The 26,677-nt window shown below is 35.5% G+C and overlaps 1 protein-coding gene across 13 annotated transcripts in view; it reads right to left on the reverse strand.

Annotated features, from left to right (window-relative positions):
* Positions 1 to 26,677, reverse strand: part of MAST4 (microtubule associated serine/threonine kinase family member 4) — an 880,607-nt gene that overhangs the window by 649,267 nt on the left and 204,663 nt on the right. The window lies entirely within an intron of this gene.

A 26,677-nucleotide genomic window follows, 5' to 3' on the forward strand; every position in this document is an offset into this window, starting at 1 on the left:
TCCCAAACATGATCTTTTAACTGAAAGAAGGAATCAATTAAAAGGCATTTCCTCTTCAAAAACCCCTATTAGGCTAATCTGAAATAGACCTGAACCTGAACCTGAATATACATATATATATATATATATATATATATATATATATATATGTAAAATAAAACTAGTTAAACAGAATAAAACTAGAGAAACCAAAATCTTCTCTGAACTGAAATGTATTTTCCGTTGTTACTAACTAGCTCAAAGGACTTGGGAAGGATTCTTCAATATATAACAATAATAATCTCTACATTTTAAATATTCAGAACTATTACTTTTCAAAGAAGCTGAAAAATCATCTTATCCAGTAGTAACTATGTAAATGAGAGACAAACAAAGACTAGTGGACAAAGAGTTGACCTTGGGGGTGGATAGATCTGGGTTCCACACCTATTTCAACAGCAAGGAAGGTGCTCATCTATAGTGGTAAAGTAAATTTATCATCCAGAATTCCCTATCCTGATAATCACAGGAAAGACAGACAGAAAGTCAGACATGGACAGATACACAGGGACAAAGATGTAAACACAAAGACAAAGACACAGACAAACTGAGAAAGACACAGACAGAAAGTACCCACTAAGGACTTAACGGGGGTCTTTCAGTAAATTTATAGAAAAATTAGTTTATTAAAAAGAGCATGAAGGAGGCAGTGGTTTTATGTTTTAAGGGAAAAAAGGAGTATTAAACTTCATAAACCCAAACTCGAAAATATTTATGAAAGTCCTCAAAGGGTTTTTGGAAGGAAAGCACTTTGTAAACTTCAAAACACCATGTAAATACAAAGTTATAATTAGATGAAAATAAAGGTTGTATTTTCTCAAAGGCAGGTCTAACTCTAAATTCTCTGGCTTATAATTACCAACAAATGCAGCATTCAGCACACCAAACATATGTCCTTACTTCTAATTAAAGATGGTTACATTTGTATAAATAACATTTGACCCAAAGCAAAGGAAACAGATTTTTCAAGAATGGGAAAAGAGAACATGTTACTTCTCCTGAGTGATTTCACTGGTAAAACCCCTCAAAGTCAAGAAATGGGGGGAGGGGTTCAGCTGATCACTCAAACCTAAAGTGATTCACAAACAGGGACCTTCTAATAAATGTTTATGAAGATTTAGCAAGGCTATGAAGAGAAATAACCAGGATCCCATTAGTCATGATGTTTTGGAAACAGAACACATCACTCCTTGAGGGAAATTCTCAGGAGGCTTTATGTCTTACTGTAGAAAGGTTGTGCCAAGAGGTGGGGACTTACTATTGTGGAATCTTAAGAAACTAGACTTTTAAAATTGCAAAAAATAAAACCAATATACCAAGACCCATGGAGACAGAGGGGAACAAGTCAAGTTGTAGCTGGAAAAAGAAAAAAAATCCCCCCAAGTAAACCTAAATCCAGTAGATACACCACCAGATTTGGAGTCATAGATCCTAGGATTAAATCCTATTTGCTATTTGTATGATTTTTCTGCTAAGCACCACCTCTCTGAATTAGAAGTTCTTCCCTGTCTCCTCCAGATCTCATCTCGCATTCTATGATTCAGGAGCTGTGGAAGCATCCTGGCAGTCCCAGAGCCTACAGAAAGCAAATATCTGCCCAAAGGGATTGGAGAAGATCTCTAGTTACTGGGACAGATGCAGCAAAAGCAGGGGGCCAACAGATGGTACAGGGGATAGAGTACTGGCCCTGAATTCTAGGAGGACCCCAGTTCAAACCCCAGCTGCATGATCCTGGTCAAGTCACTTAACCCCAATTGCTTAAAAAAAGAAAGAAAAGAACCACTGACAGCACAAAACTGAATCCCTCAAAGGGAATTATCTTTGAAGTGATTGTCCCTCTCCTGATTCTTTGAAGAGATTCATGGTTCATGATACCCTGTAGGGGTTTTTACCCATTTCTGAATGGGGGGAAGTAAAACTTTGATTTTTTTTCTTTAGTTACCTTGCTCTCCTACCTTAATTATATGTTTTGCTCATAGAGAAATCCCTTGCCCAGTCCATGGTTAAATGGTGCACAGAAATGGGAGTTTGAGTTATATCAGTGTAGTAACAGTTGCACTAAACACCCCCCAACAAAGAAACCTCCAAAAGGTAGCAGGGTTGTTTAGAATTATTTGAGTCCTCCTGCATAAAATAAATAACTATCTTGGGGACTGTTCCAACTATATGACACTCCTAACCTAAATGATGAATAGAAAAATATCAAAAATGATACACAGCAATATAATCACACACAAAGATACAAAGAGAATATATCAACAACTCCTCAAAACAAAACACAAGGAGCCTAGTTTCCTAGCTGTGCCCAGAAACTGGGTTAAATGGAGCTTTTGAAAGCTATAGAAATATTATTGCCCACCCCCAATAATCCAAATTTTACATAATTGTGCTCTTAGATAAAGAGAAAAAAAATCGGTGAAATTATGTTTTAGCAACTAAAAATAAATAGGAAAAATGAGTTTATATTGCCATAAATGAATAAGGAATATATTAATAGTGAAGGAGAAGGAAGAGAAGAGTTTATTTTTGCACCATAACTTAAGAGCCATAACATGTTCTTTAATGCTGTCTTCAGTTTAACTAATGATATGAATTACATATTTGTCCATACTTACATTCCCCACCAAGCTGACTTTGGCATTGGCACATAACTTGTCCAATGTTTTCATTTTTTTGGCTAACCTCAGTTTCCAGATTTTCTTCCCCTTATTCATCTTCTATTCAAGATCACTGACTTAGAGCTGGGGGAGGCAGGGAAGAAATCAGAAATCACCCAGTGCATCCTCATCATTTTATAAAAGAGGCAAGTAAAGCCCACTTAGAAATGGGATTGTGAACTCAGATCTTTGAGATTCTAAATCAAGAATTCTTAGGAAGGCACTATACTGGATCACTATTGTGACTGTAATTCCAGCTATGTGGCAAGATGTATAGTACTCATAGCATTTTTTAAATGTTACTTAATTTTTTCAATTACATGCAAAAAGATGGTTTTCAACATTCATCTTTTTTGAGTTCCACATTTTTCTACCTCCTTACCTTCTGTGCTCCATCCCTATGACAGAGAGTAATCCCATATAAGTCATATGTGTAAAATCATGTTTAACATATTTCCATACTAGTCACATTATAAAAAAGAAACCTAATTAAAGGAAAGAACTCTTGAAACAGGATGAAGCATAGAACCTGGAAGGCCCTTTGGTCAAAGAAAGCAGCCAAGTCACCAGAAGGTATCTTATCCATAGTTAGTAAAGTATCTCACAGTGATGTATAATTTAAAAATCACATACAAGCAAAATAAATTTGGCTACTAACTGAAAATACTTTCAAAGTACTCTTCACCTAACTGTATGTCACCTAAGATTCTGCTGTGCCCAGATCATTTCTAGAAAAAATATATAGAATAAAAAAAATTATAAATGGGAAACCGTTCCATGTGAACATCAATGCACAGCTAAAATGTGTCTAAATCCCAGTGAGGTCAAGAACATAAGAATTAATGAAATTCCCCATACAAATCAAATGAAATGCCCTATACATATGTACTAAATATTCATAACAGCATTTTTTGTGTTATCAAAGAGCTAAAAACAGTTACCCAATGATTGGGGCTATTCAAATTCTGTAATATGACATATAATGGAATATTACATTACACACAAATATCTGGTGTTTCAAATATGAGAAATTCAGAGGAATTCAGAGTAAGGGAAGGGGTCAACTGAGTAAGCATTGCAAAATCACTCCCAGGCCATTTAAATTGAGTCAAGGTGCTAAACCTTAATACATTTAAGATTCATTTATGGCAAGTCACTTAAACCCATTGCCTTGCAAAATTGAACAAAAAAAGTGATTTTTCTACATCATAGAGTTGACCAACCTGGCTCCCTCACTCATACTCCGGGGGGGGGGGGGGGGGTTCCTATTGCCTCCAGGATCAAATATACAATCCTTACTTTGCTTTAAAAGCCCTTCAAAAAGCTGATGTCTTCCCAGTTTTTCAAGTTTCTTACCCTTTGGTGCCCTCACATAATCTAAACCCAGTAACACTAGCCTCCCTGCTGCTCCCTACATAGACTCTCCGTTTCCTGCCTTTTCGTTAGCTCTCTCCAACACCTATATTTGTGTCTCTCTGTCTCTATCTGTATGTCTCTGAATGTGTGTCTGTGTATGTCTGTGTCTTTGTATCTACGTGTATCTCTCTGTATCTGTGTGTGTCTCTCTCTATTGTCTATGTGTCTGTCTCTCTGTGTCCCTCTTTCTGTCCATCTGTGTCTGTCTTCCTCTCCTCTGCCAGCATCCTTCAAGTCTCACTTTCTACAAGAAGCCTTCCCCATACTTCTAATTTCTTCTGTTTTCTTTCCCTTAATTCTAATGACTTCCCTCTATTGATCAGCCCCAATTCATTTTGTCTATATCTTGTTTGTACATAAGCTATTAACATGTTATCTCTCTCATGAGACTTTCTAAAAGCATTAGTCCCTTGAGATCAGGAACTGTTTTTGTCTTTCTTTGTAGTTCTAGGCCAATTTTGTTGTTGTTTTCAGTCTTGTCCAACTTTCCAAATCTCTGTGACTCCATTTGGGATTTTCTTGGCAAAGATCCTGGAGTGGTTCACCATTTCCTTCTCCAGCTCGTTTTTACAAAGGAGAATGGGGTTAAATGACTTGCCTGGGATAATACAGTTACAAAGTGTCAGAGACCAGACTTGAAGTCAGGAAGATCTGTCTGGTGCTCTATCCCTTAAGTTCTCCTAATAGCAAACTTCAAACCCTTAAATAAATGCTTATTGCCAGTGACTCTGTCTGTACTGCCAGGATGTATCACTGACTTCTTGAACCACACTGCATTAATGTCCTCCTCGTTGTTGCTGTTGTTGTGATTTTGATTTCAATGGACAAATATCTGAAATTCTATCATGATTCCCCTAAATCATCTCACTAAGCTAAATGCTCTCCCCAAAATTTTCTAGAGCATTCTGTCTGGAACTTTTCTTTGTCTTCATCACATCCTACTCTGAATTATATTTATATATGGGCAAATTATATCAACCTCCTCCCCAGTACAAAGTCAGCTACTTAAATGCTGAGATTTATTTTCGTCTTTACATCTCCTGTAACAAGTCCAGTATCTCATATATATAGGATAAAAAAATATGAAGACACAAGGGACATTAAGTCATCAAGTCTCCTGTTTTTGTTGTCTAGTTGTTTTCAGTCATGCCAAACTCAAATCTACTACACTTTTTTATTCATGAGGAAAATAAACAACAGATACATCAAGGAGACATAAATTCCCCTCCACCAGACCCACCCCCACCCCCTTTGCACTTTGGGTTCCTTGAGATCAAGGAAGAACTGGAGTTCTTGCCTTTTTTTGTTTTGTTTTCTCTCTTTATATCTCTGGTGCTTAGTGTAGTACCTGCACATAATTGGCACTTAATAAATTGCTATCTGACTTCAAAGACAATGAGTGACAATGAGGTAACTAGGTGGTACACTGGGTCTGGACTCAGGAACAGTCATCTTCCTGAATTCAAATCTGACTTCAGAGACTTCTGAGTTGTGTAGCCCTGGGCAAGTCACTTCACCCTGTCTGTCTCAGTTCCTCTTCAGTAAAATGAGCTGGATTTCTGAGCTCTTCTGAGAAGAAGACCCAAGGGAGAATTTTCCCAGATCACAAGATGGCAGCAATTGGGGCAGTGATGAAGCATCAGGATATCGCACAGAAATATATAACAAGGTAAGATGTATTGATGGTCCACTTGGCTCAGTGGGGGAGAGTTTAATGATAGTGTCTCATGTATCAGAGAAAGGATCTCCAAAAGGCATGCCTAGTTAATATATTCTAGAACAAAGGGGTTTTGAGGGGGGAGGAGTAGGAGAGTTTGGGGGCATTGCCTTAATATTGGTTTCAGGTTTAGCTATATCTCGGTTTAGATCTAGAAATAAAATGAGAAGGAAATTCCTAAGAACCGTGCATCTTGAAGAGAGCCTATGTATGTAACCTTTTAAACTTAAGAGGGTCAGAAAGGATCTAAAATTGCATCATATTCAGCATAGAAAATCTATACTCTGTTCTCCATTTTTAACTATAAGTAATAATGCAAGTCTGATGAGGAGGTAATGTTTTTTAAGCAGCCTCAAAATGTCTTCCTTTTTTTGGAGAATTTAAAAGACAAGGTTTGGAGTCTAAAGTAAAAGATTATGTAAGAGCCTCTGGGAGAGAGAGATTTCTTCAGAATATCAAGTTATGATCCTGCTGACAGCCCCCAAGTTCAGCTCCAAAAGAACCTTGTATATTTTCTGTATATTATTTATAGTATTCTGAGAGTCCTTTGAAATAACTGCATTTTGGAAAGGTCAAATAAAGGTTGAAATAAACATTTGAGTGAATGAATGAATGAAATAAGCTAGAGAAGAAAATGGCAAAACATTCCAGTATCCTTAACTCCAAATATGGTCAAGAAGAGTCAGATGTGACTGAAAACAACTGAACAAGAACAAAGTGACAGGTAGGATCTGGCTTCTCTGACTCCAAATCCTTCCCTTTTTCTAGTGTACTGTGTGTTCTCTATTTTTTGTTGCTGTTTTATTGACAGCAATAGAAAAAAATTATCACTATCATCATCATCATCATCATCATCATCACCACCAAGTAACCTGACTGCTGGTGATGACTCTCAAAGGATTTAGGGAGACTGAACCTCCAAAATCAGATTCAAGACTTCTGCCAAACCACACTCCAAGCCTTTCCAACATAGCAGAGCCTACAAATTGTACTAGGAACTTAATAGATAAGCATTTAATAAGCATATTACTACCATACTGTAGTAGAGAACACTGATTTTGGAGTCAGATGGCTTACATTAGACCCTACCTCTGCTATTTTCCTTAATGACCTTGAATAAGTCATTTAACCTTGGTAGATCCCAGTCTCCTTGTGAGAGAGTTGATTGACACTACAATCCTTGTTGGTGATAAATTTTATAATTCTTCTTTGATTTTTTTTTAGTGCCCCTATTTCCAGCAGAAAGACTAAACCATGAAGCCAGGCAAACCAGCTGCTTGGTATATAACTGGGCATCATTTCAAAGGATTTCCATACCAGTAGGTGGGTGGGGCAGGATTTATTTATGAATTTTTAAAAAGAGCATTGGTTATCTTTTCTGACAGGTATTGATAGAACGATAGCAAAGAATATGCCTTTACTTTGCACTGAGACTTGAAGGTTCAGAACTTGTAATTTTTGCATTTTTGTATACAGTGGCATAAAATCCTAAAGACAGTCAAGTCACTGAACTGATAATTTTTTTTTGCTCTTGGAGAGTAAATAAAGAGTAGAGGGGGAAGTGGAAATCTAACAATGGGTAATAAGTCAAAGAAACATCCAATATTTATAGTCATTTTTTAAAAATATCATATGAATAATGTAGCAAGAATGATAAAATATGTATATGTTCTTGAAGCAAAGAAATTAACTCACTTTCATGATTTCTATTAAAATATGAATGTGAACAATATTTATAATTTTATCAGGAAAATAAATTAAAGATTTTTATATAATTCAACCATTTTCTTTACTATCAAATCACAGATTAGAGTTTCCTTATAGGAGAAAGTACTTCATACTCAATTTCCAAATATATGAAATTGAAAAGAACATAAATTAAAAATTGGACAAGTCATGTGGCTAAGAAACTAGGGGACAGTTCTCTAATAATTGGCAGACATCAAAGGCAAGCTAGAATTAGTTGAGCAAAGAGTGATTTGGATTTGATTGCTTTGTTTAAATGCAGTGAGCTAGTATTTATATCAAGATTTTCAAAGCATTCTTCAGTTACCATCTCATTTAAAAGAACTTTTAAGATAGACAACTAAATAATTAGAGAAATGGTCAAAGTTGTTCAAGGTACCATTTAGTAAAATTAGCTGGTATATTTGAAGTATTTTGCAAACCACAAAAATACTACAATAAATACCATTATTACTATCCTAATTAAGCAAGTAATTTAAGTGTATATACACTTAACATGCTGTTCAAATGGTATTACCTTTGGGTGGAGTTTTAGGGATGGAACAGACTCTTCCAGACACCAAGTGTTGGCAAGCATAACCCAAATGTTCCACACCTTCCCATTGCCAGCCAATGAACAGTGCCAGAACTTCCCTACTATAACAGGGTACATACTGTCTTCCAAAAAAAAAAAAAAAAAGCTATTTTGAATTAGAGGCAGCTTGTTTTAAAATGAAGTTTTCAGTTCAATATACCAAAGCTAAATCTGAACTTTGCTCTTTTGAACTTTCTTTATCTTAGAACAATAAAAACACGTAACTCAAAAACCATCAGTACTTTGAATTTTAAAATCAAGTTTTTCAGAAAATTAGCAGTCAATAGACAGTTTCTCCATTTAACATGAGACTAAAAATGTAATAAGTTTGTTTAAAAGATTTTAAATGAGTACTTTATTGAAAGCCAAATTTACCTATGTATTACATCTATCTTATCTTCTATTAAATGTTCACATGAAATCAATAGGCTTAGATATTTTATAGAATCTTTCCTTTATTTAATCACAGGGTAGACAGCCATGCTTTAGAGGTTTGGAGGGAAATCACAGACATGGTTAAAGAGAATAAAACTGGCAGGCTGGTTCCTCAACGGGCCACCTCATTTCATAGCACCTTCAAAATAAGATGACAGCTAAATTCCAAACCAAAGAAATAGACAGATGGGGCTTAATCTCAAGAGCCTTTTTTTTAACTTTAATAATTAACTTTCATCAGCTTATATTTACTCAATATATTTGAATTAGATTATTATGCCTATTTCAAAGATTGCTGTAACATCCACTTGGAATATAAAGTAAAACCATAATGGAGAAATATATAATATACTATTATATTATATATACAAATGCAGTATATATATATATATATATATATATATATATATATTTGTGTGTGTGTGTATACCATAACTCTTATATAAGTATATGTGATATACATGTAACAATAAGTATAATAATAGTTACTGTCATTTATGAGTGTTTGTGATTTGCCAGATACTGCTCTAAGTGCTTTACAATTATCTCACTTGAGTCTCACAAAAATTTGGAGAAGTAGGTACAATTATTTATCCCCAATTTACAGATAAGGAAACAGAGGCAAACAGAGATTAAATGACTTGACCAAGATCACATAGCTGGTAAATACCCACGGTCACATTTGAATTCAATTCTTACTAATTCAAGGTCCAGTATTCCATCCACCTAAGCTGCTACCATCTTAGTTTATTCATAGTGAAATGTTATTTAAACGTCTTTCCCTTTCATTCTAATTTTTTCTGTAACTTGAAGTCCTATATCATGATCACTATTTCTATTTGTCATTCTCTTCTTCCTTGCTTACTGTCAGCAAGAGCTGGCAAACTCTTGTTCAAAAAATGAGATTAGATACAGACATGTCCTTTGAGGACATAAGAAAAATACAGATGAAATTATTGGTGGCTGACTAGTCATGTATTCTTTTTCATAATCCACAGCTTTATAACTTTGCATTTTATAGGATATGGATTAAAAGTTATCACTTTGTTACTAAGGTTAAAATTTCCTACACATTAAATTCTTGAAGTTACTTGCAATAATTCCTTTTACAAACTGCTACCTCCATGAAAACAGGAGCTTTTCTCTTATCTAAAGTTAAATGTTTTATCCAGGATATAGTACACAACACTATCTCCATAGTAGACACTTTCAGTATTTGTTGACTTCAATACTGAACAAATCATGTGGCATGTACTTTGAGTGGTATGTACTTTTTCCCTTAGATGGTTCCTCTCTGGCTGAGATTACCTCTAGGGAAAAATATCCCTGTGATATGTTTCCTTTGCCAAAGGAGATTCTATATCATGAATTTACAGAAATTACAGAAGCAAACAGATGCTGCCAACTCCGCCCCCCAATACTCCTTTGGTCTAACTCCTTACAAATGCTACAGTGACACAAGACTGAATCTAGGTTTTTTCCCTCCTCTTGTTACAAGGGACAATTCTACAGGGGTAAGAATAAAAGGAGGTATAACAGAAAATGACTGATAAGATTCCAACAAAATATCTATGAAGCATTTTATTTTAAATTTTTAAAATTAAAAATTCAGTATATTTCAAAATTCACAGAGAGAGGGATAAGAATGGCTGAGCTAGGTTTCCTTGCTATCAGATTAGGGTTTTTGAATAATTGATAACTTACAAACATTGCAGGCCTATTCTGTTTGTGAATGAGAAACAGTTAAATACCATCTTGCTGAACTGTTTCAGTCGTGTCCAACTATTCATGTCTTCATTTGGGTTTTTCTTGGCAAACATACTGGAGTGGTTTGCAATTTCCTTCTTCAGTTCATTTTATAAAAGAGGAACTGAGGTAAACAGTGTTAAAGGACTTGACCAGGGTCACATATGTGTCCGAGGTCACCTTTGAACTCATGAAGATGAATCATGAACACTCTATCCACCCACTTACACACATAGGCATACATTCATCCACTCCCTATCCAACCTCCACAGGAGAAATTTAAAAAGGAATATTCCATAAGAACACAATTTTAACCACACTTATGACTGTAAGAAGGCAAGGATGAAGACAGACTTACAGTTAAGATGGATATGGATTACTCTCTTTAGTATTTTTCCCTTTGCCCTTTCTCTATTAGGTAGTAATGGCATAAGAGAATAAAAAATAAAGATTGATTTTAGTCCTTATCACTTAGTCCCTGGAGGCAAAGTCAATTTGAATTAAATTGACCTAAGTTGAATATGGAAGCCCAAAAACTTAGTTTAAGAAAGAAAGGAGGTATTTGTAGCACTCAACCTCCTCCCAACCCCATCTCAAAAATAGGAAAAAAAAAGAAAACGAAAAACACTATCACAATGTTATCAATGGTTCATAATAACAAATACTTAGTCCAGAGTGATTAAAATGCTTTTTATTAATTCTTCTTTGCAAAGAAGGGCCTTCTCTCCTAATGAAAGAAGACCTGGAATTATGACAATGTCCAGTTACATATGCAGTTTGAAAGGCTTGTTCCCCCTTTTCATGCCAATCATTGATTGGTTCACAATCTAATTGATATATTCAACCCTATATGGTTTCCCCACCCCAGGGGAGTGAATAGTAATATGCATTCTCCTTGAACAGGGACACCTGTAAAGGACAAGGATCCAGACCCTAGGTCAACCCCTGACTAGTTGAATCTAGTTTTGGACCACCCCCTGGGTAGGGAGGCTTGAAGTCACAGTGTAACATGAAGGAGACCTCCCCTTGGCTCAGTGGTCAGAATCAATTCTTTGGTCTTACACTCACAAACCTGCTGGTAGGCACCAACACAGGCAGACCCCAGTCTCTGGAAAGTAAACTAACAATCTCCCCTTACATTCTTGAGGGAGCCAAACACTCCCCACATTCCTTATACCAATCACTAAATAAATGATTGAGAAAACTCATTTCTATAGAAATTAATTCACACAGACATACAAATAATAATGACCACAAAATAGAACTCAGATTAACTGCACTAACAAATCCTGGTCTCAGAAAATATTTGGTGAGATTAAACTTTCTTCCCCTCAGGGTGGAGAGGCAGGAGCCTAGGGGAGCAAAATGTGGCACTTCATGTCAGACAAGAGTTGCTTTGTCTGACAGTTTTGTTTAGGTATTGAGTTCTTTCCCTCCCTCTGTCACAAGGAACAATTCCACAGGTATAAGTATAAAAGGAGGTATAAGGAAAAATGATTGATAAGATTCCAACAAAGTATCCAAGATGCATTATATTTTTAACTTTAAAAGTTAAAAATTTCCTTTTTTTTACTTTTAAATTTAGACTGCAGATAAGAGAAGAGAGATAGGAGAGTCAGTATGTATGCAGGTATCTGATGGAATTACAATGTCAAATTTGGAGTTTAAATGACTACATCCTAAATAAAAACAAAAAATATTGTGCTACATTAAACACTCAGCAAAAAAAAAAAAACTTAGCAATGTTTTGTTTCACAATCAAGCGATAATACTTTTAGATCTGGAAAGGACTTGAGAGGTCATTCTAAGACAATGTTCTGATTCTACAAATGAGAAATCTGAGGTACACAGTGATTTCCATATAGTGAAAGCCTAGAATTCAAATTTAGTACCTCCTCCTGAAGCAGGGCACAGGGAAATTACATAATTTTTTGTCATACTGGATTGAAGGTCCCACCCTTTGTGATAGGAAAGAGTAGTGTCAATAAATATTGTCTAGTTCTCTCCTTGGGGTCATGGGAGAATATCTGCCAACAGGTATTAAGCAACTCCCCAAGCACCACCCTTGTCCCACCTACCAAAGCAAAGATCTGGTAGAACTCTTCTCTAAATTCCTGGCAGGCTACCACTCTTTATCTGCATCCAAGCTAGAACCACATGCTCCAGCCTACACCACTGGAATAATATGGCCCCAGTTCTATGTGGCCAGATCTGTGTGGACCTAAGATCCTCTTATCTTTGCTTCTCCTGGGCTCCCTGCCAATTCCTTCTTCCTTCTTTGCTCTAAGTTTCTTCCCTGGTTCTATGTTTGATCTAGCTCTCTCTCTCTTTTTCTTTCCTAGCTTATAACTAACAGTATGGATCCAGCTCCAGGCTGGACTCAATGGGGTCCAAGCCCAGTCATTTCTTATGGCTGTTTTCCTTCCTCTCTCTCTTTCCCTCAGGTACTCTTTATTTTCAAAGCTGTCCTCAAGTAACATATTGTCTCTTTAGATAAATTAAATCTGTGAACTGCTTGTGGTCTGTAATATATGTGAACTTTGCAGGTCTGTGAGTTAAAAATCTGAGCTTTTACCCTCTAGGGTCAGTCTTAAGTTTTTCACTTAAAGAGTCCTGATCTTTGGGTTTTTTCTCTGAATGTACCCCAAATTTCCTGTTATCACTTCCAATATACCATGGTCTTTTCTCATTCCCCAAGATTAAATGACTAAAAAGGAAATTTGTAGATAAGGTGCTACATAGTGATAGATCATAGTAAACAATGGAATGACAGTTATTATAAAATAAAGGTCATAGAAGATAATTATATAAACAGGTCGTTAAACTTTGGGTCTTATTGTGGACTCAGCTGACAAAACAAAATTCCTCAAGAAATGCATCAAATTTTTTTTGCTTTTTTTCCTGACCATAATTTTAATTGTGATTTCCTGCTGTGAAGAAGAATGATTTTAAGGTGAATTAGTCATTTTGCATTTCCTTCCAAAAGAATACACATTGTACCATTTAAGATTAAACTCCCTTTTTTTATCCAAACAGAAAAAAATTTTAAGGTGGAGAATGTCTTTCTTGTCTCCTTATGATAGCCCGAAAAAAACAAGCCAATCCCCCTAATCATAAGCTCAGTTTCCTGAAGGGGAAAAATAATTTCCAACCTCATCAAGTTTAGTACAGGAACTTCAGTTAAACACTTCTCAGAGATCCAAAGGCTAGATTTCACAGAAGTCAGAAAACTGAAAAGTCTTTTAGTAAATGCTATCATATAAGTCTAGAAGGGTGGTGAGAAAAAAAAAAGATACAATGGGACAGCAAGTCTAGAACAATCAAAAATGGAAAAGATCAGGAAAAATTAGCATTGATACCAACATGTAAAAACATTATAAAATGTGTTTGAAATGCATTCAAAAAGCACAAAAGATTCAAATTTTGGTGGAGTTTTATTTAGCTTTGTAAAATAATGTAAACTAAAAATTAGGCAGCAGATTTTAAACAAGGGTATAGGTGAATGTTATGATTGCATTTTAAAAATTACAGATTTAAAAGTCCAGATATGGAGGGGGAAATAAAGAAGTCTAGTGTGAATCAATTTTTAATTTAATTTAAATCAGAAAATATTTTAAATAAGGTAATTTTAAATGCAAAGCTTTGAAATAATTTATAAGTACATCAATTTTTTGAACTTTAAACTTTACTAGATTGGTAGAACTAGATCAAGATTTCTTGGCATAGGGTTAAATTATTTTGCATAGAAATAAATGTGGATATAAATTTTTAAATGTATTTTAATATAAACAATTTTTTTATTTTCTTCCATGCATCTAAAAACATTACTCTGAAAAGGGTCCAGAGGCTTAGCCAACTGCCAAAGAAGACCATGACAAATCTGGGGGGGAGGTCAAGAACTCCTATATTAAATGGATATTTCCAAATCCAAAATTGACTTCTAAAATATATGAGGGGTGGCTAAGTGGTGCAGTGGATAGAGCACCAGGTCTAGAATCTGAGTTCAAATATGACCTCAGAGACTTGATACTTACTAGCTGAGTGATCCTGGGGGCAAATCACTTAACCCCAATTGCCTTGCAAAAATAATAATGCTTATAAATTAAGTATATGAAAAGTTTCTTCCTTTAAATCTTGACAGAACAGGAGAGTGGTTAAAGAACTGGCCTTATGTCCTGAATACACTAGCTTTAAGCCCTAGACCTAACATATACTGGCTCTATGACCCTGGACAAATCATGTAAAGTATTCAAGACTCTAAGTTAGAAGAAGGTGCTAACTTATGTTGGTAGTGAGATAACAGGTCCAGACTTCTCATATAGACTAAATATGACCCCTCTTTTAATCTTACTGTTTTAATTTTCATCACTAGAGCATAAGTAAACTGCATCAAAATGTTATTGGAATAATCACAAAGTTCAGAGTGGTACAATTCAAATTACTGGTATTTTATTGTACTTGATGGGCAGTTTACATGGCACAGCGGATAGGGTACTGGGTTTGGAGTCAGGAAGACTCACTTATTTCCCCTGGATTAAAATCTGGCTTCAGACAATTACAAGCTTTTTGCCACAGTTTACTCAGCTGTAAAATGATTTGGAGAAGAAAATGGTGAACAATTCCAATATCTTTTCCAAGAAAACCCTAAATGGTGTCACAAAGAATTAGACAACTATTGAATCAACTAAATAAACCCAACATTCTTCAAGATAGTTGTCCATAAACAAAGAAATCATGAAATCTAATCATGTCTAGGTCGCATTCTATTTTTTTAGAGAAAGGAATCAAAAGCCTCCCCTGGGGCTTTATTGTATCAATTGGGTTTCCTCTTGTTCCCATTATCTCCCAAGCCAACTATAATATTTTTGGACAGTTCTATATGTTATGACATTTTTCTTATCTCATGGTAACTTCTACCCATTTCACAATACTGATAATGACATGGATTCAAGGCTATTAAATCTTACTACTTTGTTCTAGAGATTCTCCAGTTCCTTTCCAATTTCATACCACACAGCTCCATTGAATCATAGGATCTTAGCTCTAGAGCCAGGAAGGACCAAAGAGATCATATAATCCAATACCTTCATTTTACAATGAAGAAACTAAGGTTCTATGAGTTTAAAGGATGAATTCTAAAGTCATACCATCTCTTTCCATCTTTATCACTTTCATCAATCTCCTACAGTCCTTACTAGTCTCATCTTCAGGCACACAATTTAAGGATTTCACCAAAGGAATATCAAATATGAGATAGCTCTAATCTTTGGGCTTACATCCCTTTTTCTCTCATTTTCATCATAGATAAAATTAAAAAGTGGAGATGGTTAAGTTCTAAGGTCCATCCAGCTCTATGATTCCATCCATTCCATTTCATAACTACTAAATTTAAATTGGGTTTTAGCTGCTTCCATTAATAAAGTTATAGAGTTCAACCACTGGATAAGATGTCATAAAGTAAAATGGAGCTTGGGGTAGGGGTAGAGAAACAAAACAAAAGGAAATAACTTTTTCTTTGGGTACAGATCTAATAATGTTTTCCCAAATAATGCAACAATCACTAAAAACCCATATTTACTAACTTTCTATTATAAACCATTGAAGAGCAAAGTAGATAACATCAGACTGGAAATGAAATGGCCTCTGGTCAGAATTTTAAAGAAGATAAAGATTCTGACACATTGAGACAAGAGGGAATTCACTTCCTGAGGAATGGCATGTACAAATTGCGGAGGCAGCAGATAGAAATGTTGCTTCCAGTTTGGCTGGACTACATAAGGGAAATACTAATGAGTTAAATTAAAATGACAATAAGATATGTCCAAGCATTTGATCCAAAAGTTGTTTCTGGCTTTTTTAAAAATTAAGAATCACGTAGTTCTCTGTTATTGCAAACACATATCAGATTATATGACCAAGAACTTAAGAGTCTCTTGGGCATGCTTAAGGCCATACAGAGATCACTGAAATTCCACTTTCATTTAAAAACAATAGCAAATAAGGATAAGATTGATCATTTCATAATAGATGGATAATATGAAGTAGCACAGAGATGATAAGTCCTTAAATATACCAAGGTCAATAAAACAGACAGCATCTGTAAAATCCCCCAGGCTCCAGCCAAGATAAACTCATTGAAGAAAAACAACTAGGAGAAATGGTGGGAACCAGATGAACAGCAACTGACCAAATATGTTTCTCACTTGAGTCATTGGCTCCTATGCTTATAATCCTATTTGATGGAATAAAGGAACTGAATGTATATAGATTCTTCAAATGATCATTAGAAAAGATAATTATTTTGTTTATGCTCATCATTCATTCTTGAAAAAGATAATCATCTAGAAACATTTTTAAAAATAAATTTAGTAACCAAAAAAATTAGAGTTGAAAAAATGTGGGGGGAAGAAACAGGAAATAACTCAGGCTCGATATTCTAAATAATTCTCTTAATATGGGAATCTATTAAGTGCCTAATGGTCTCTCCTGGAGACAGGAGAAAAGTTATTCAGAATGTTGAGAGAGAAGTCTTTCAGACAGTTGCCTTTCCAATCAGGGGAATTTGAGTTTAGTCTTCTATAATACATAAGCCGGGTAGCAAAAATAACAAAACTTTCATCTATAGATTTGCTTCAGTCTTCTCATTTTGCATATCAGAAGAAGGGAAAGGGAATAGAAGAACTGAAAGAACTCATCAATGGATCAGGTGATGAAATGTTCTTACCATAACTGGGCAAGCCAAGTTCAAGGCCAAGTACATGTATTTCCTCTCAATCATTAAGGAGAAGCAACAACTTTCAAGTCTCAAATCTAGTATCACCTCCTCCATAAGGTCTTTTTTGATTCTTATCTCCCTCTCCTACATACTATTTCATTATCAAATTCTATTACATAAATCTTATATATCTTATAAATCTGATGTCACATAGTTCTTATATTATATAAATATTTGTACTTAATAAGTTATCAAGTCCAACCTCCTCACTTTTTCAGAAAAAGACCCTGAGGTCCACAGAGTTTAAGCAACTTGTCCATGGTCAAACAATTTGCAAGTGTCTGAGGCAAAACTTGGATCAAGATTTTTTCCTAGATATAGATTTCCCAAGTTCAAAATGGGAGACACAAACTGGGTAGATGCAATTTACGTGGAAAATAAAATTAGATTTTTTTTTTTTTTAGAAAACTACATACTCAGCATGTCAGCAGTGAAATACAACAGGCAAATAGTAAATCCATTACAGGAAGTAGAACATAAACAATGGTCATGAAACTTCCACTGTCCTATTCCCTTGCCAGATCCCATGTGAAGTTTCCATTTTCTATTCTGGGCAGGACAGATCCTAAGATCAAAGGATATAAAGCTCATCTAGTCCAATTTACTTGGCAGATAAGGAAAGAATTTAAGCAGCCTGACCAAGATTAGTTACTTGTACAGAACATACCAGACAAAATTTGAACCCAGATGCAATGCCACCAGATCCATAGTTTCTCTGTGTCTGTCTGTCTGTCTGTCTGTCTGTCTGTCTGTCTGTCTGTCTGTCTCTCTCTCTCTCTCAGTTATTCTGTATTCCCAAGCCACATCCCTCAAGTAGCCTTCTACTGCTCTTTGACTCACAGGTTTGATTCTTTCAAAACATGGTACTACATCATTCATACGTGAGAGAATAATTGGCATTTGAGACAGAGGGTTTTGGATTTGGGGTCTGTTTTTTATTTCTTGTTTTTCCCTACAACAACAACCACTACAAGCAGTTTGGGATTATTCAAACTCCTTCAGAATTTCTCAATTGCAATCTAGATTATTTCCACAAAATTATGAGTTCAGCACACTCCCTTTAGAGCTTGTCTGATTTATATATGTGTGCATATAAATATGTTTGCATATGTGTTTCCTATGTGAATATACATTCTATATAAATATGAGGATACCTTAAGTATACACAAATGAGTACATGTGCACATTTTCATAGAGAGTAGGGTATGTTAAAGAAATGGGTAATCAGAAAGGAGTTAGGCAAGTCATATAGCCAAGAAAAAAAATAATAAATGGATGGACAATTCTAGAGCTACATAGGTTTTCATAAAATACTAAAAGTCCTAGAGGAAGGCTTCTAGTATATTGGAAGAACAACAAAATTAAGAGTAACACTTAACATTTCTTTAGTACTTTAAGATTTACAAGGGGCTTAATACATTGAAGAGGCCATTATTATCCCCATTTTGTGGATAGGGAAGCAGAATAGTCAAATGAATTGATCAAAGTCTTAGAGGTACTAGAGTGCCCAAGGCAGAATTCAAACTCTGGTCATTCCTGACTCTATGTCCAGCATTTTGGGAGAAAGAAAATGTATTGTGATTTGAACCAATGGAGGAAGATAAGACCATGCAAACTCTGACATGTAAAGCTGCATTAACCTGACAGCTTCAGAACATAGATGAAGTGGCTGAAGTTAGATATGACCTTGGAATGTCTCCAGTGGAATGCCCAATTCAGTCTCTGCTCTTTTGTATTTTTAGCAATGACTTAAAGAAAAGCATAAATGGCAAACTTATCAAATTGGCAGGTGCTGCAAATGTTAAAGGGATTGTTAACACACCAGATGACAGAACGAGGATTCAAAAGGATCTTGACTAGTAAAGAATACTAGGACAAATTTAATGAGTTGGCAATAGCAATAAATGCAATGTATCATATTTATATTTTAATGGACTGAAAGGTATATGACACAATGATTAGAGTGCCAGGCCCCAGGCCTAGAGTCAGGAAGACTCCTCTTCCTGAATTCAAATCTGGCCTCAGACACTGCCTAGGTATGTGATTCTGGGCAAGTCACTTAACACTGTTTGCCGCAGTTTCCTCATCTGTCAAATGATACTCCAGGATCTTTGCCAACAAAATCCCAAATGGGGGTCACAAAGAGCTGGACACACCTAAACCTACTGAACTGTAACCCAAAGCTCAATATACATCCATACTATTAACATGAAAGCCCCCACCAAAAGCACAAACAAAAAAATCTAATATGACCTTAGACAATATTTAAAAAGACAAAGTGGACAAGACCAGGGTCATAGTCCCATAGTCTGACTCTACCCTAGTTATATCATAACTAGAGCACTTTTTTCAGTTCTGAGGACCACATTTCAGTAAGGACACTGATATGTATTCCTAGAAGAGCACTGAAAATTGTTGCTGTTCATTATTCCTTTTCAAAGAAGATCAATGATACCATGGAAACAACCAAAATAATGAAGAATCTAAAGTCATACTATATGAAAATAGGTGGACAAAACTGGAGCTATTTAGACATAAGGTGGTGAGGTAGGAAATATTGAATAGACATGATAATATCCTCAAGAATTTGAAGAGCTATCAGATTTGAAACATCTTGTTTTGCTTAGCCCCAAAAAGTATACCTAAAGGCAAGGGATGAAAATCAAAGAGGCAAATCTTAGACTTGATATAAAGAAAGTATCTTCAAATTAGAACAGTCCAAAAGCAGAATGACTACCTCACAAGTAGGTAAGCTTCCTCACTTGGCAGTCTCTTAAGAAAAGGTAGAATAAAGATCTGTCAGGCATATTGTACATGGGTCTCTTTATGGGACTAGGGATGCAAATGATCAAATGTGCCTCAAGACTCAAGAGGATGGGGTTGCTAGTTCTGGACCTTTCACCAAAATTCTCTGGGGTCAATTAGATGGTTCAATGGATAAAGCACCAGTCCTGGAGTCAAGGAGGACCTGAATTCAAATCTAGTCTCAGACACTTAATACTTACTTAGCAGTGTGACCTTGGGCAAGTCACTTAACCCTGTTAACTTGCAAAAACAAAAACTAAAATTCCCTGGGACTCATAGATATAGAGCTAGAAAGCACTACAGAAATCAGCTCATTCAACCTCTTCATTTTAGAGACTAGGAAATAGGAGATGATGGGATTTTTTAAACTCTAATTCTTTGGACTCCAGAGCCCAGTTCTTTCCCCTTTACAACCCCATCTTTCATCCTTTGAAGTAAACTGTAGATAAGAAAGGAAAGAAGGATGATGCAGACACCTTGCATGATCCTGGGCAAGTAATTCAAACCTGTTTACCTCATCTATAAAATGAGATGGAGAAGAAAATGGAAAATCTGTCCAATATCTTTGCCGAGAAAATTCCAAATATAGTCACAAAAAAGTCAAGCAAAACTGAAACTGAACAATAAAAACAAAATTGGAAACCCAGCTCAGAATCTGATACAAGGCTTTTCCTTAATAGGTTTAGCACTGATATGATCATTTTGTTTCAGAATCTTTCAGGAAATCCTGAACAAGTAAGGGAGAATCACTGATATTGTCCTGGGAAAGAGTAAGAAAGGAAAAGGAACTAAATTATTCTTCTGAATTCGAATTGCTTATTTACCAAAGTATTCCCATGAAAAGTTTAATAGAGCTAGAAATGGGGATTTTTTTTTTCAGAACTGAAAATTACTCACTTAAACACTTTCCCCAACAACATTAGGGCCAATTCTTAGAAAATTAGAATCACTAAAAATTGAATAAGCATCAGAACATGATGAATCATAGCCCAAATTCCTCAATGGCAAAGCAATGAAAGAGAGACTCAATAATAGAGATTTGGCTGCTCACCCAGAACTGGGGAAGAAAACCAAGATAGGAAGAAGTACTAACAACACCCAAATGGTTGATAAGGAACAATAAATTAAGTCTCTGTCAAACTAAAGTAAACCAACATACTTAACACAGTTATGAAATTACTGTAAATATTTTTTAAAAGACTATCTTTGGGGAATTTTGACATGAATAAAACCATGTTTCAAAAAATGGAAGGATGTAGGGAAAATAGAAGTATAAAGAAGGAGGAGGCAGAGTGATACAGAGGAAACAACATTGACTTTTGCAGTCATAAGACCAGGATTCAAAAATCCAACCTTTGATGGATCCCATACTCACCTATGGAATCTTAAACCAGTCACTTTAGCCTCCATGAGCCCCACTTGTAGAATCCTCATCTATAAAATGAGAAGGTTGGACTGGAGGATAATTGTGATCTTATATTTCTATTAAGATGCACAGGTAGAAATATGAGTGAGTAAAGAGAGGAGGTTACAGATAAGAAATGGAGAGTGTTCTAGCTGCATAACCCATCTACAAGATGTTACTGCAGCTTAATAATATTTTGCTTCCAGATTGACAAAGGAAAAAAAGTGTTTAGCTTTTACCTTCCTGTGACAATCATATTCTCAGGTCCACAAGTATTTTATTAAGCACACACTATATGACAATCATTATGCTAAAACACAAGGGATAAAAACAAAGGCAAAATGAAGTCCCAACACTCAAGACACTCCCAATGAAAATGGAGAGCCTGTTAACAAGAATATACAAACAAGAAATGAATAGTTAAATTGAAGATAATCAACAGAGAGAGAGAGAGAGAGAGAGAGAGAGAGAGAGAGAGAGAGAGAAAGAGAATGCTAGCTGGTATTATGGGACTTCAGAAAAGTTTTCTTGTAAAATGTGGAAATTAGCCAAAAGCATAAAATCAGAAATACAATTTCAACTGTGAACAGCCCTATTGTACTGCCCTCTCTAAAAGATTTCAAACTTTGTCTCCTTTGGAAAAGTAGAATTCATTAGTGCCAAAAACCTAAGAGGCACAGAGAAATTCAAAATATTAAGTGCCAGAGAAATTTTAGCAGAAAAATACAAAGTATTGTCTGTAAGATCACAGCTCATGTTCAACAGCATCAAATCTCTGAACCTCAAGCCTAGGACCTTGAGACAGATGGAAAAAGGAAAAAGGATACTTACATTTCCTTCTTTTCCTTTCATCATTAAAGCCTGGAGCATCAAGAGATACCAAATAGATAAAAGGAGATTAGATAGGGAAAACATAAGAGTTAATCTGAGGGAAAAGGAGATAAAAGAATAGGAAACAGATTTCAGGAAGACAGTATAAGGGATGATTGATGATGAGGAGGAGGAGGATGATGATGGTGAGGGTGGATGGCAGTGATAGATGATGAGTGATGACTAAAAATAATAAGAAAAATAAATCATATCTATAGAGTGCTTTTCAGGTTTAAAAATTCTTCATATCTTTTATCTCAAATGATTTTCTGAACATCCTTATGATATCAATAATATTGGTACTATCCACATTTTATAGTTATGGAGAAATTAAATTACCTATTATTAATTAACTATTAAAGTATTAAAGGCAGAATTCCAACCCAGATCTTTCCTACAGATTTGATATTGGTTTCCACTACCCCAGTCCTAGAAAACCTCTCTAATCTCCTGATAGAGAATTTTATCTCCTCTCTTAAAATACAGGACATTTGGGGGGAGAGTTAAGTTAATTTTAGGTTTTGAGGACCTCATAATTCCCCAATTTTAGGCCAGCTCCTCAACTAATGGCAAATTCCAATAGTAAATGGGAACTGAATTTGTCCACATTTAACACTCTCCAAAAATAACAGTGATAAAGGGTGACCTCTCAGAGTAGATATTTAAAATGAAATAAAATTATATTTTCCCTTCTCTTCAATTTTTAAATTGCCAGATGACTCCATGGAATATAGGACTTCCATTTGGATGACTAGGAGACCAAAAGGTGACTGGTCCCAAATCATGGAAGCAGGCTTGTAAGTTAAGCACCCTACCAAGGGTTCACAGGATTTTTATAAATACCAGCAGGTACAAACACTCCCTTCTAAACCACAATTTAATAGAGAATTTGTTGTTTTATTATTGTGTGCTTATTTTTCTCCATTTTGAAACACAGATCTAAGAACCTCAAAGGTCAGCTAATCCAATCTATTCATTTTTTTATAAATGAGCAACCTCAGACCCAGTGAAGCTAAGTAATTTGTTATAAAGTCAGAATCTTAGCATCAAATGGTGAATTTTTACCTAGGACCTCTGACAGACAATTTTTCCAATGAGCAAATTCTCATATTCACCCATAAAAGAAATGGATATATAACTAGGAGAAATGTTCATGTAAGAATTTATTCCATTTATATTCCTGACATATTTCTGAAAGAACCCCAATCATATAAAATAAGGAATACATCTAAGGACATGCACAAGTTGGATATTCACCAAATGACTATCCCATAAACAAAGTCTCGACCAATTAAAACAGTGAAATACCTCAAAGCAAAGAGCTAGAAATAAAAGACACAGATAACTTGTCTAATTAGCAATTAGTAGCCCAGAAAGTAAAGAAATTTGGAGATCATAGAGCAAAGTGTACAAATGCAAAATTTGATGATCAGAACAAACCTTCCTATACACAGCAAATATTAGTTTATACTGGCTTCAACTACATGAATCCAAGAGATGTGCTTCCTGAGGAACTGAGGTACATGAAAGGCAGTCACACATCTCACCCTTACCATGCTTGTCCTACTAAGGAATGTATAAACCCAAAGGCATCACTGAATAAAAGCAGTGAAGGGTATGTTTTGCTAAGGGACAGAACTCTAACAATGAAATTACCACTCAATTCCAGACGACTTCATTCAGAATTTACCTGTCATACAGGTCACTAGAAAACAACAGTCCAATCCCATTTTTCTAGATGAGTAAATTGAGACTCAGAAAGTTGAATTAACTTGTCCAAAAATCTCAGTTAAGTGGCAGGTCTGGATGAATCCAAATTTCCTGACTGCCAGTCACTATATCTTTCCACTATACCAAATGTTCCCCCAAGGAAGACCCAGATGGAGCATTTAAAGAAATCAGGAGGGTACATTGCATTGGCTTTTCTCTTCATTTCATTAAGAGGTTATATATACTTCTTCTGACAAAAAAAAATTGCCTAAGCCTCTAGATTCTCTTCTAGGAAAGAAGTTGATATTGATATTCCTCACCCTGGAAGTTCATATTCCTTATCCCCTACCCTTTCCTCTGAATGTTCCTCCCCAAAACTCCAATTTAAAGAAACACTCCAGGTCAACCATGAATTTCCTCTCTCCAGATTGTGCTCTGAACATACCAGGCTTTCTTTATCCCATCCCTATGTGGATTCCCCACCTCACCATAACTTTTTCAGCTTCCTCTTGTGTATTATTCCCCCCCCCCCCATTACAATGTGAGCTCCTTTGGAGCAGAAACTTCTTTTTCCTCTATTTATATTTGTATTTTGTATGCTTAGTACATAGTAAGTATATAGTAGTCATTGCAGTTGAACTTATTGTTCAACGATTTTCAGTTATGTCCATCTCTTCTCGATTCCATTTGGAGTTTTCTTGGCAAAGATACTGAAGTGGTTCTCCATTTCTTTCTCAAAAGATATATAAACACTTATCTGCTACCTTAAAGTGAGGAGACTTAAATCTGTAAGCAGTAAAGTTATATACAAAGTAAGAAGAAGGCAAGCCTAGTTTACACATCCAGGTTTTCCATTTTTAGGACAGTCAGGATACATGTTCAAATTTTAAAATTTACAACTATCTAGATTGTTTAATTACAGTAAAAGCTGGCTTATTCAGCATTCAATCAACTGGAAGCTCTTTTAGGCATTTCTGCACTTTACCAGAAAAAATGAATAATTCATACTCATAACAATGACCCCAGAGTACCATAAGATCATGAAGTGCTTTCTGAAACAAAGATTAAATTATGTTCTTGTATTAAGTGTATTTTATTGCATCTAATTCTTTGACAATTGGCAGTCTACATTTTGTTACTCTCTATTAATCAGATGTTTTATTAAGCAGAACATCTCATTCCCTTGACCATATAGATAATACAATATTCTCTCTGTTAAGTATAGGCAAGACTCCCTATATATCTCCTCTGACAGATTTGGGTGTTATGACAACTGGGATAAACACATAGGGAGAGAGAGGGTTCTGGTTCCAAAGGGCAACACAGGCTGGGAACTTCTGAGTATCAAGGTTGACAAAACACTTTACAAATCTGAAGAAAATTATGTACTCCAAAGCTTCAGAATAACCCATGATTATCAGGCAAAGTAAATCCTTGTTAGTTTTTAGCCTGTTTTATAATTACTTTAGCATGTCAACCTTTTTTTTCTCCCATTCTCACCTGAGTTTCCCAAAACACTACCATTTAAGTCCCCAGAAAATAAAATTTCACATATAATCCAAAAGTTAGGCATGGAAAATTAAAACTCAAATGGGCTAGATGGACTTTTTAAACTTTAGAGTGATGAAAGAGTTATAAATGGAGTTTAGAACAGAATGCCCATCTAAACCCATAACAACAACCAAATAAATAGTTCACAATCACTATGGGAAAATCAATGTTTTATATTCACTATAACTGAAAATGGAAAGCTCACTTTACAGGATGATAGGACTTAGAGCTGGAAGGATCTTTCAAGATCAGCTCTTCTAACACTCTCATTTTACAAAAAAAAACTCATTATCAAGTCTCATTTTCCAATTATTACCAGCTTTCAAATATAACTTGGCCCTGCCAACATTCAAACTCAGGTGCTCTAACTGCAAACCCAATCCTCTTTCCTCTCCATTTCATTCCCACACCAAGATTCAGTTAAAAAAAGTAATTTAACTGGTTAGTCTTTGACCAGTTAAAGAACAACACAAAGTCAAAGTACTATTTTCTCCATATGATCTCATCATTCCTATGAATAACTGGGACATGTCACTCCCACTAGAGAAATGGGAAATGAACAGTAAAGGTTTTTATCAAGTTCCTGCTCAATAAGGGTTAGTCACAGAGAAATCACTTTAGTCTAGAAAAATTCCACTAAGTTACGTAGTGGGGCACCTAGGTAGCACAATGTATAGAGTGCTGGCCTAGAGTCAATTAGACTCTAAATTCTAATCCAGACTCCGAGTTACCATGTTTCCCCCATGTATATATAAGAGACACCCTTTTCCAAAAAATTTGGGGTCTAAATTCTGGGAGCATCTTTACAGTGGTTGTAGCACTTTTTACTTGCATTTCCCATTTTTTCGTGCTTGTTGTCTTTGTGCTTACTGTTTCCCATTTGTTATCTGTATATTAGGTTATATTTTCCCAGATTCTGCCCAGAAATGGCTCAGAAAAGATTTTCATATAGTGCTGAATTCAAGTTCAAAGGGATCCAGGTTTGCAAAAGTGAATGGAAATCGTGTTGCTGAATGTTAGTGTCATCTTCCAACTGAGAAAACAATCCGAGATGGGTTATGGGAAGAAGAAACCCAATGGAAAACACACCAGTAGAAGAAGGCCGTGAGAGGCAAGGCAGCAAATGGTCTGATCTAGGGAGGGGATTGAAGAGAAGGATGGAAGAGCAAAGGGAATTCCTGTGTCCACAAAGATGGTTCGCAGGAGGTCAGAAGAAATGCTGATGAAAAAA

This window comes from Macrotis lagotis, chromosome X, assembly GCF_037893015.1.
Source record: "Macrotis lagotis isolate mMagLag1 chromosome X, bilby.v1.9.chrom.fasta, whole genome shotgun sequence".
NCBI classification, from domain to species: domain Eukaryota; kingdom Metazoa; phylum Chordata; class Mammalia; order Peramelemorphia; family Peramelidae; genus Macrotis; species Macrotis lagotis.